The sequence below is a fragment of the Coenobita brevimanus genome, chromosome 68 (assembly GCF_032717465.1).
Source record: "Coenobita brevimanus isolate Jiangsu-jjx chromosome 68, ASM3271746v2, whole genome shotgun sequence".
Taxonomy (NCBI): domain Eukaryota; kingdom Metazoa; phylum Arthropoda; class Malacostraca; order Decapoda; family Coenobitidae; genus Coenobita; species Coenobita brevimanus.
Genome location: NC_137021.1, coordinates 47,496,025 through 47,508,524, shown reverse-complemented (window position 1 = coordinate 47,508,524; position 12,500 = coordinate 47,496,025).

Sequence of the window (12,500 nt, the reverse complement as noted above, 5' to 3'; positions counted from 1 at the left end):
TGTGATGCTGCCTAGTAAAACACTGTACACTCTCTCTCTCTCTCTCTCTATAATATACTACACTACCTCCCTTGTGATGCTGCCTAGTAAAACACTGTACTCTCTCTCTCTCTCTCTCTCTCTCTCTCTCTTAACAACATTCTCAGAAGCGAGGCTGTAAGCGAGCTGACAAACATACTGTAAGACTTCCAGTTGCTTTGTCAGTGATTTTTTTTCTTCTTGGAACATACCTGTGTGTGTGTGTGTGTGTGTGTGTGTGTGTGTGTGTGTGTGTGTGTGTGTGTACATGCTCCTACGTGTACAACCTGTCATCTGGAACAAAGTTTAAACTTGTTTGTATGTATACTTGTTGCTGTTGTTTGTTATTGTTGTAGTTAAAGAACTGGTTAGTGTTGTTGTTGTTGTTAGTTTGTTTTTCTTTACCCCTTCGGCTGCCTGTTATCTACTTTTCATTTCGTTTTCCAACACAGAAAAAAAAAGAAAACTTAGATAATCACATATGTTAATTCCACAGCTACTAAAATCTTCGCTTTTTACCCCAGCTTGCAATGGAAGGTTAATTCGTCCCTTACAACATACACGATTTTGTGCAACGTGGGATGGATTTTCACCCTCGCAAACCCATGACGTAGTTTCGGTTTTATCCATGCTTTCAGACGATTTTACTCAACAAACGAGGGATTTATCACCGTAGTGAAGCAAACGAAGGTTACATCTAACCCCTCCAGTTCGAAAAGCCTCCCTTGCTGACAAAAACCGTCGGGAGAAAGGGGGAGTAGTATTAAGATCCACATCACCGATATGAAGGGGTTGCTCTTCTCTTTTACTCCAACTTAGCCTAAAATTCTCATCTCTCCATTAAGGAAAGATTGACACTGGATTATGATGCTAGTCACAAAGAAGTGCTATAGAATGTATGCAGGGTGATGGCACTGTCTCCTTCTGCCACACAGCTGCGTGAAAGAAGCTGCAAAAGAACGAAAATATGGGCCAAGTTAGAGTTAAAAAAAAAAAAAAAAAATGTAGATCGGTCCTTTGAGGCTGTTTTCCATATACATTTTTTTTCCTATACATCATTTGTTTTTCCATTCCTAAGTTCGTCTTAAAATCGAATCCCTCCCGATATTAGCCTCTCTGATGCAGAATACAATCGTGCGGAAGCAGCAATGTTGAAATACACAAATAGGCAAGTGAACTGAGGGGACAGAGTGTGTTTACTGTTAGGGGATGGAGAGGGACGCCTTCACGTGGTGGCACTGATATGGCCAAGGAGTTCGTCTGCCTAGTTACATAAAGGTCCCTTGAATATATCCCTGTTACCAGGTAGGAGGATGGTGGATTGCAGAAGATCAGCGTAAGTCTGCAGTCTACCAGGTTCGTGTTGAAGATGAATGTGGGGCTGCTACTACTACTACTACTACTACTACTACTACGACTACGACTACTACTACTACTACTACCACCACTACTACTACTATTACTATTACTACTACCACCAACGCCACCACCACTGTTAGGACTCCATATTATAAATACAATTAATTATAGAGAACATGATAGATAGATAGATAAACAGATAGATAGACAGACAGATAGAAGCAGCAAGTCAGAGGTATTGTGTCTGCGAGAATCGAGCAATGCTAAACATGCTTACACACTCTAACTCAAGGAATGCTTTATGGGCACACAACAACGCCTAGTGACCATACACACACATACACACATACTCACACACAGGTTTCTAGAACATGCCAACCACAGTGTAACACACGTGACACGACCCCTGCTACACCAGAAAACCTCTGACTTGCTGCTTCTATGTCTGCCTATCTATCTATCCATCTATCTATCTATCTATCATGTTTTCTATAATTAATTATATTTATAATATGGAGTCCTAACACCACCACCACCATCACCATCACTACTACTATTAATACTAAACCTAATACCCCCACAACCACCACGATGACCGCCACCACCACCACCACCACCACCATCACAACCACCACCACTACTACTAGTAGCCTACTACTACTACTACTACTGCCACCACCATTGCTACTACTACTACTACTACAGTTAGTTTCCTGTTCACAATGATAACGTCCATTATATTGTGCTCTGGTCACCTCGAATCTTTTTTTATTTTTAGTTCAGAAATATTCCCGGGCCAAATGTAATTATCCCCGTCACGTCTATGGTATACTTAAATATCTTACTCTTGATACTTTATCTATTTTATCTTAACCTGACCCAGATTCACGTCCTTTTCCAGCATATTTCACCAGGGTCAGTGGCAGAAAAAAAACAATACTGAAGTTCTACATCCTTTCCATAACACTTCTTCGTGACTAGCATCATATTCCAGGGTTAATCTCTTGTTAAATCTTGCCATTCAAAAGGAAGAAATGACAATTTCAGGCCAACTTGGAGTAAAAAGAGTATAGAAATTTTATCTGGGTCAGTAGAGCACCCTAGTAGTAAAGAGGTAAATAATAGACATACCTGAACCCTCTACCTCCAAAAGTTAACGTTATACAGAGAAAAATGGTCTGAATGTAAAAATGTACTACTACTACTACTACCACTGATAATAATAATAATAATAATAATAATAATAATAATGAACAATCAGTGAAATGGCTCAACTCATTGTCCACTAAGCCCTTCAAAACTGTACTGACGTATCTGCCGTTTCCTTGTCCTGAGCACCGACCTTTTTATTGATGAGAGAGAGAGAGAGAGAGAGAGAGAGAGAGAGAGAGAGAGAGAGGTGGAGGAGGGGAGGGGAGCAAAACAGGAATGACGAGGGATATAACGAGAAAGATCAGGGATAAGAGAGATAAGGCGGGAAGAGGAAGAAGAGAACCAAGTAGGAAAAACAAGGAAGGAGGGATAAAGGACAGAGACGAAGAATAAAGAACAGTGATGGAAAAATGGGAAAGAAGAATCAGAAGAAAATTTAATGAGCTTAAAATGATGAAGTGGGAAGACAGCAAAGTGATGAGAAAGGGAGATGAAAAGAAGAAAAAGACAATGAAGAATGTGGAAGGGAGAAGATGATAAAAGGTAAAGAAAGGAGAAGAAAGGAGACAGGGAAAGAGAAGGGAAATACAAGACAAAAAGGTAGAAAGGTAATACGAGGGACAACGAAGGAGAAGAGAGGCAAGGAAGAGGGTGAGAAGAAAATCATGAGAGAAAAACACAGAAGCAAGATTAATGATGATGATGATGATGATGATGATGATGATGATAATGATGATGATGAGGAGGAGGAGGATGATGATGAGGATGATGATGATGAGGATGATGATGAGGATGTGGATGATGATGATGATGATGATGATGATGAGGAGGAGGAGGAGGAGGAGCAGGATGATGATGATGATGATGATGATGAGGAGCAGGATGATGATGATGATGATGATGATGAGGAGGAGGAGGAGGAGGAGGAGGAGAAGCAACGTCTAGGCGGCAAAATTAAACTCTCAGAGAGGAGTAAAATGAAAACTCGAGCAGGCTATAAAATGTGGAGGAGGAATAGGAACCAGGAGAAAGGACGAGGAGGAGGAGGAAGAGAGAGGAGGAGGAGGAGGAGGAGGAGGAGGAGGATTACATAGGATTACATAGAAAAGCAAACAGTAACAGACCTTATGGTCCTTTCAAGGCTGCTTGTTACAGAGAAAACTATGACTACAAGATCTAACTCTACATGCTGAAGGATAAGGATAGTAAAGCAAGAAGGCTCCCCCCACCACCAAACCCTCCAGGAAAAAGAGAGAAAAACCACCATACAGCATGGAAAAACTGACATGGAAATTTCATAGGAAATACTGGAAAGGAAAAGTCACATTCTATAATACTTTGTCTATAAGCTACCCGTTTGAGTAACCTGAAAGAGAAAGTAATGAAATAAACTAATAGTTACAGAATGACATTATAAACTGGTACATTGAGTTAATGCAAAGTCTGTGGACATAACGTGGAAACTACACACTGCACAGTGTGGATGTTTAGGGGTGGTGCGGAAGCCTTTCCTGGCGCTTTTTAGGGAGGCAGCAGTCAATCAGGCCCTAGCTCCGTTCACTCCACTGAGACAAGGAACTCTCCCATGTGGGACAAGTACACAAGTTTCATTCTGAAGCAGTGACCCCTGGTACATTAAAAAAATCCCGTTGGTGGTCACTTGACTAACAGGGACCCTCAGTGATCCACAGCCCATCACAGGTCGAAAGTAAGAGTAGTGACCGTTTACTCGGGGCTATCTGTGCAGATCCTAATCTATGCTTACTGTATATTACCTCATCTGCATTAAGTAAATCAAAAAATGTATAATGACATGACGCGACGCTATGTTAGGTTTACGAGGTGTCCTGTAGACATGAGGGGAGGAGGAGGAGGAGGAGGAAGAGGAGGGGGGGAGGCAGAGAATGAGAAAAATGGAGAATAATTAAGAATTAGAAAAAGCAGAGAGTTAGATAATGTAATTAGAGGGTCACTCAGTGGAGCGCATCTCTCCAACAAGGGCAACGTAATTTCCAACCCACTCTTCATGATGGGTTACGTTTTCTCATCATTTTTTAGGGTTTTACAGAAAGTGTTTTCCGGATCCAGAATCTGTAATACGATCCGGATCGGTGCCAAAAGTTAATCGATTGTTCCCTGGGACATGGGCTATCTGCCCACCATATTTGGTCCAAATCTCTCTTTTAGTTTTTGAATAATCCTGCTAATAGACAAAAAAACTGACAAACAAACAAACTGGGATGAAAACATACTCTCCTTGTCGGAGAGAAGTACAAGTTACACGTAGCCCCCCCCCCCTCTCTCTCTCTCTCTCTCTGCCAAGTAGTTTCTCAGTGAGACCAATTTTCATTTATTTTCTGCTCCATTTAAATCGTTTTTCTAATTCCATCGTTAAATTCCCCAGTGTACTTAGGGGAGAGAGAGAGAGAGAGAGAGAGAGAGAGAGAGAGACAGACAGACAGACAGACAGACAGACAAAGAGAATCTACTGCAATACTGCTGGAATTCATCCGAAGTTTCTGCATAAATAAAGCAAAGATTTTCCGCACTATCAATCCTTACTCATTCCTAATACTGTATATATATATATATATATATATATATATATATATATATATATATATATATATATGAGAGAGAGAGAGAGAGAGAGAGAGAGCGATGATGTAATAGCAAGTCATGTTAACCAGGTGTTCCATTAGTGGCAGGAAAGCGATTAGACGAGAGAGAGAGAGAGAGAGAGAGAGAGAGAGAGAGAGATTAACTGCTCACGCTCACCAACCTCTTTGTCAGTGTATATCTATCTATCTGTGTGTGTGTGTGTGTGTGTGTGTGTGTGTGTGTGAGTGTGTGTGTGTGTTTGTGTGTTCTTTAGCTTTGTTCTGCTTCGTTTCCATGTGTATTTGCAAGTATAAATGAACACGTATGCATGAAATTATGTATGTATGTATGTATGTATGTATGTAAGCATCATGTGTGTCTCAGTATAAGTTGTCAGGTATGTATGTGTTTCTGTGTATATATGTGTTTGTATATACTGAAACGATTGTGTGTGTGTGTGTGTGTGTGTGTGTGTGTGTGTGTGTGTGTGTGTGTGTGTGTGTGTGTGTGTGTGTGTTCGTTGGACTATGTATTTCTTAGAGTGTTACTGAGCTCGACTTTGTATGTATGTACGTTTGCATGTATGTATGTTTGCAGGTTGTATGTATGTATGTATGTGTATGTAAATGCTGCTCTTCATTTAACATCTAACCTCCTAATACCCAGGCATTTGCGGAGGCTGGTATGTGCGTGGCTAAAATGAACTTATGGAAGCGGCAAACGGGGTACATGTGTATGCAAAACAGCTCCATGTTCAGCAGTTAAAATGACGTTCATGCAAGAGAGAGAGAGAGAGAGAGAGAGAGAGAGAGAGAGAGAGAGAGAGAGAGAGAGAGAGAGAGATGCGTTAATGGAAGAGCTAAAGGATATAAATACATCTTGATATATGCAATATATACCTAGACACAGAAAGATAAACAGGAAAACAATTTAATAAAAAGAATGAAGGAATGAAAGATGAATGTAAATATTTAAGTAAAAGGGAAGGAAAGAAGGAAAGATTTGTAGGACAATAAAGTGAAACAAGGAATGGAAAAAACAATGGGAAAAGAAAGAGAGAAAACCATTAAGTGAAAAAATCTGTAATAATGTTAACTGTGTTGTGAAGGAAAAAAGAAAACTAAAAGAGGAGGAAGACAGCATGTAAGAAGAGGAGAGGGAAGTGAGAAAAATATGAAAAATGAAGAATGTAACAGAAAAAGCAAGAAAGGATGGAATTAAAGACGGAAAGAAGGAAGAAAAAGTATGAAAAATGAGTGAGACAGGAAGGGAAAGAAGAAAGGAAGAAGGAGTAGGAAGGAACGACATGAAGGATGCAACAAATTAGATGGGATGAAGAGAGCAAATAAGAAAGAGAGAGAGGTGCTCGCAAGCGCGCACACACACACACACACACACACACACACACACATGCAGCCATTCCATCATAGCAAATGGCAGACAGTGAAAGTAGTGTGATGGTAGGGAGACAGGAAGTGAGGAGACGCATGGAGAGAAGAAGGGAGGGGGAGAGGGAAAGAAGAGAGGGAGAGAGAAAGAAGAGAGGGAGAGAGAAAAGAAGAGAGGGAGAGGGGGAAGGAGAGAAGGGGAGAGGGGGACAGAAGAGGGAGGGGAGGGGAGGTAGAGAGCCAGGAGGTGAGAAGAGGCATAGGCATGGAGAGGAGGGAGGATGGGAGGGACAGGTAAAGCGAAGTCTTGGTGGGGAAATTATGAGGAGGAGGAGGGAGGGACGGACGGACGGACGGACGGAAACAGTCAGGGAGAGAGTGGGAAGTGGGGGAGGCAGAAGGGAGAGAGAAGGAATGACTGCAGAAAAAGAGAGAGACAAGGAACTGGGAAGTAAGAGAAAAAGGAGGGAGGAGGGAATGAGATACAGAAAGAGAAGGAATACAAAGGCGTACAAAAGAAAGCAAACAGCAACAGACCTGTTGGCCCTTTCGTCGCTGCTTGGTATAGGGAAGATTATAACTAACAACTGTTCCATCAGCTAAGCAGACAAAGATGATAGAAACGCAGGGAGGGAAGGAAGTAGGCAGGAATGGAGGGCCAGTGAAGGAGGAAGCGACGTACAGGGGAAGGAAAATGAAAGGAAACAAGGGACAGGAGCTGGATTGAGGAAGTAGGGGAGGGGGTAGGCAGAAAGGGAGTGAGGAAGGAGGAGAGGCGTGGAGGCTACAAAGTAGAACAATGTATGGTCCTTTCAAGACTGTTTCTATAGGGTTGGACTACAACTATGGTAACTAGCTTTATGGGTCGGAGAGAAGCGACAGAAAAACAGGAAGACTCCCCACCACCACCACCCACCAGACCCCTCCAGCAGAAGCCGGCAGGAAGGCTAAGTGAGAAGAACCACCATGCAAAACTGAGACACAGAAAATTCATGACAACGAATTAGCCTCATCTGTAAAGTTGATATGTGCTGTTACCTGTTCACCAGTGTATTGTTGGTTTATTGTTGGTGAGATGTGGAGAAAAAGGATAAACTGATTTTTTATTGGGTTAATATTGGGTTAACAGTGTAAATATGTCAGTACGTGTGGCAGAAATGTATGAGCGGTGTATAGGATTAAATCTCTCTCTCTCTCTCTCTCTCTCTCTCTCTCTCTCTCTGGGTAAGTATCTGTCTGCTTACATTCTCTTTATTTAACAATTAATTTAACTTCCTCCTCAGTCCAGCTATTTATATACCTGTCGTATCTCTCTCTCTCTCTCTCTCTCTCTCTCTCTCTCCTCACCCTCTCACACCCTCTCTAATCATCTCACCTCTTCTATCTCCACACTCCATCTCTGCTCCTCTCTCCTGTTCTACACATTCTCTCCTTCTCTCCCGTCCTCCTCTCTCTTCCCTTGTCCACTCTTCCCTCCTCCTCCTTTCTGCCCTCCATTCTATATAAGCCATCTTCTTCCTTTCTCCCCTCCCCTTCCCTTCTCATTCCTCTCTGTTCCCTTTCCCCCCTCATCCCTCTCCATTCTTCTTTCCCTATCCCCTCCTTCTCCCTCCCCCTCCACACCTTTTCGGCTTCGACCTTCCATTCCTCCCTCCCCTCTTCCCCATCTCCCCATCCTTCCTCCCCTTCCATCCCTTCCTGTCCCTCCCTTTCTCTCCAGTTCCTCCTATTTTCCTCTCTCCTCCCTTCCTACTCCTTTCTCCCAGACCTCTCGACTCTTCCCTTCTCCCATTCTATTTCCCCTTCCCCTCTGCCCCTTCCCTTCATCCTCTCCCACCTCTCTTCCTCTTCCTTCTGTCCCCTCCAACCAAGTATTCCTCGTCTTACCCCTCCCTTCCCTCTCCCTTTATTCCTCCATTGCCTCTATTCCTCCTTTTCTCTATTTTCCTTCCCTCCACCTATTTTCTTTCCCTCCTTCTTCTCCCTCAACGCATCCCATCTACATTCTACATCAACCTGTCTCTTGCCCCCTCTCTCTCTTCCTCCTTCAGTTTCTTTCCTCTGTCTCTTTCCTCCTCTATTCTCCTCCTCCTCTCTGCTCCATCCCTTCCCTGTCCCCTCTCCTTTCCTCCCCTGCATTTCCACTTTCCTCCTACCTTTCCTTCCCCCTCCTTTTCTTCCCTCTCCCCTCCTTTCTCCTCCCTCCCTGCCCTACTCATGGCAGCTGTCTTTGCCATTTTCATATGTATAACAGGTGGGGGAGGGGAGAGGATCATTGAAATCAGTGTGTGTGTGTGTGTGTGTGTGTGTGTGTGTGTGTGTGTGTGTGTGTGTGTGTGTGTGTGTAACAGAGAGAGTGAAAAAACTGCCCCCTCACACATGGAGAGAGAGAGAGAGAGAGAGAGAGAGAGAGAGAGCGATCTGCGCGCGCACACACACACACACACACACACACACACACACACACACACACACACACACACACACACGTACGCATGCGCGCGCAGCAAGGCACACACACACACACACACACACACACACACACACACACACGCAGAAAGAGTAAGAGAGAGAGTATGCCTGTGTACGTGGGAGTGTGTGCGCGTATATGGGCGCGTGTGTGGTCTCTCTCTCTCTCTCTCTCTCTCTCTCTCTCTCTCTCTCTCTCTCTCTCTCTCTCTCTCCACAGTGCAGACATTTGCGGGTATCAGTGCCTACGTGGTGGCAGGTGAAGGTGCTGGAAGCCATCTGTAGCTGCTGCCTGGCTCAAATAACTCAGCCAGATCTCGTCATTGGAATTCTCCTTAAATGTCGAGTTTCTGTCTCTTACTTCCCTCTTCCTCTTTCTCATCCTCCTCCTCCCTCCCTCCTCCTCCCCCCTCCTCCTCCCTCATTTTCTCCTCCTCCCCTCCTCCCTCCTGTTTTCTTTCTTCTTCTTCCTCTTTTCATCTCCTGCATTTCCTACGTCTTATGCATTACCTGGTCAACAGTTGATTCAAATAGTCACTCCTCTTTTTTTTTTGTTTTTTTCAAACTTCTTTCCAATTTCCTGTCAACTCTCTTTCCTATTTCCTGTCAACACTTGCCAATACTCTGCCAACATTTGCCAATTTCTGTACCAACTCTTTCCATTTCTTGTCAATTTTACACCACTTACACTGCCAACTCTATCCTATTCGTGCCAACGCTTCCCATTTTCTTGCCAACTCTTTCCGGTTTCCTGCCGACTCTTTTCCAATTCTCCTGTTAACTCTTTCCAATTTCTCTTGCCAATTCCAGCCTCTCTGTGCCAACTTTAGTCTCCTATTGGAAACTCTTGCCAATTTTTCCCATTAATTGTATTTCCTTTGTTCCCTTCCTCTTATATCCTCCTCGTGTTCATTTACCTTGTAAAACTCTCATCTGTCTTTTTGGTTTCTTGTCTGTTCTTACCCACTCGTTCCTTTTCCTCTTCATCTATATAATCTTATCTATTTTTCTCCTTGTCCTTAATTTCTTTTCCTGCCCATTCTTTTTTCTGCTCATTATTTGTTGATTTTTTTCCCTTGACCCTTCCTCCTCCCGTCCTTCTATCTCTTCCTCTCTTTCGACTGTACATGTTTTTTTTTCTGTCTTCTCCATATTATGGCCCAGTTTTTCCTTCTACCTTTACTTCATTATTGTCTTCACCTACTCCTCCTCTGTCTGTCTGTTCCCCCCTCTCTCCTCTCTATCTCTTATCTCTGTTCTTCCTTGGCCTTTTCCTACCCAGTGTTGGCTGTCATGCAGCCTGTGTGTGTTGTCTCGAAGCTAATGTGAAGTGAAGGGAACACTCATTTACATATTTAGGCGGGGGAGGGGAGATAAAGGAGGGGAGAAAGGGGGGAAAGAGGAAGAGGAAGAGGAAAGGGGTTGAGGGAAAAGGGAAGGGATAATTGGAAAGACTGAGAGAAGAAGAAAAGAATGTGGTGGGAAGGGAAATGGAAGCAGAAATAGGGAAAAAAAAAAAAAAAAGAGGGAACAATAGACGTGGAGGAAAGAAGGAACATGGATGGGGGAGAGAGAGAGAGAGAGAGAGAGAGAGAGAGAGAGAGAGAGAGAGAGAGAGAGAGAGAGACAGACAGACAGACAGACAGACAGAGACAGAGACAGACACCATGACAGAGACAGACAAACAGAGAGAGAGAGAGAGAGAGTGGCGTTAATTAGACCAGACGGGAGAGAGGGGTTAGTGTAGCAGTGATGTCGGTGGCTGTTGCTGTAGTGGTGTTATTTGTGGTAGTCGTGGTGATAGTGGTTGTGCGTAAGTGCTGGTGGTAGTAGTAGTGGTGCTTGTGGTAGCAGTAGTGGTGCTGGTGGTAGTAGTAGTGGTGCTGGTGGTAGTAGTAGTTGGTGCTGGTGGTAGTAGTAGTGGTGATGGTGGTAGTTATGGTGGCACTGGTAATTGTATTTGTGATGGTAGTTGTGGTGCTTGGTGTGGGTAGGGGTTGTGGTGGCAGATGTGGTAGTGGTGATGGTTATGGTAGTTTCTGGTGCTTTTGGTGGAAGAAGTGGTGGTAGTAGGGATTGTGGTGGTAGTCTTGGTAGTGATAGTAGTTGTGTTTGCGTGCATTGTAGCTGCCGTGATGATGGTTGTGGTATTGTGGTCGTAGTGGTGGCTGTGGTAGTTGTTGGTAATTATTGTGGTAGTGAGGAAGTGTTGTGGTAATAAAAGTTAGGTAGTTTTCACGATAATGGTGGTTGTGTTAGTATTGGGGGTAACAAGAGTGACAGTATTTGTGGGTAGTGGTAATTACAGTAGTGGCAGCTGTAGCAGTAGTGACGATGGTGGCTATAGCAGCAGCAGTAGCTGAGGTGGTGGCGGTTAAGTTTTCGTTAGGCCAGAATCATAAATAATAATCACATGCTTGTACATGTGTGTGTGTGTGTGTGTGTGTGTGTGTGTGTGTGTGTGTGTGTGTGTGTGTGTGTGTGTGTGTGTGTGTGTGTGTGTGTGTGTGTGTGTGTGTGTCTTTAATAATTCACGGTTTGTGTTCATAATGTGTGTGTGTGTGTGTGTGTGTGTGTGTGTGTGTGTGTGTGTGTGTGTGTGTGTGTGTGTGTGTGTGTGTGTGTGTGTGTGTGTGTGTTTAATAATTCACGGTTTGCAACAGTTCTTTATACATGTGTATGTGTGTGTGTGTGTGTGTGTGTGTGTGTGTGTGTTAAAGCTGTGTATGTATCTATGTAAGAGATATGCGTACTCGGTATATACGTACATATATAATATGTGTATACCAATACGCCACATACACAAAACATGCTTGTAAATGTAATGGTCACACAAACACGAGGGTAAATTTAAGTTCAATAATCCGTATACTATTTTTTAAGTACAGACAGACATACAAGTATCTTCCCAAAGTGTGACGAGTATATAAAGCGGAAAATCGAACCATGAGAAGTACACGTTAGTAGCGATAGGTTTATCAGTGTATCTCGCCAGCTGTACATTTCATTCAGACGGGAAAGGGAAGTAGGGAATTGTTTAATTTACTGTACAAGTGTCTGAAGATCCTATATATACAAATATGTGCGTCTTGTATAACCATTCTGCTATCCAATGGACGTGCAGGTTCGAAGCCCGGCTGGGATGGGGAAGGAAGTTTAAAGTGATATGAATTTACGTTAAGGAAGACTTTATTGATCCAGACGCAGGGAAAAGTGTTAGGGAGCCTCCTCATAACCAACGAGAATGCAATCCCGGGTGCTTTTCTGAAACCTTGGCTGTGTTCAGAGTAGCAGTGTGTCATGGCTGCTGTGTGTTGCAGTGTGTTGTTGTGTGTTGCTGTGTGTTGCAGTGTGTTGTTGTGTGTTGCAGGTGTGTTGGTTGTGTGTTGCAGTGTGCTGCTGTGTGTTGCAGTGTGCTGCTGTGTGCTGCTGTGTGTTGCAGTGTGTTGTTGTGTGTTGCAGTGTGATGCTATGTGCCGTGGCAGTTTATCTTACAGATATCTACCCACTGTA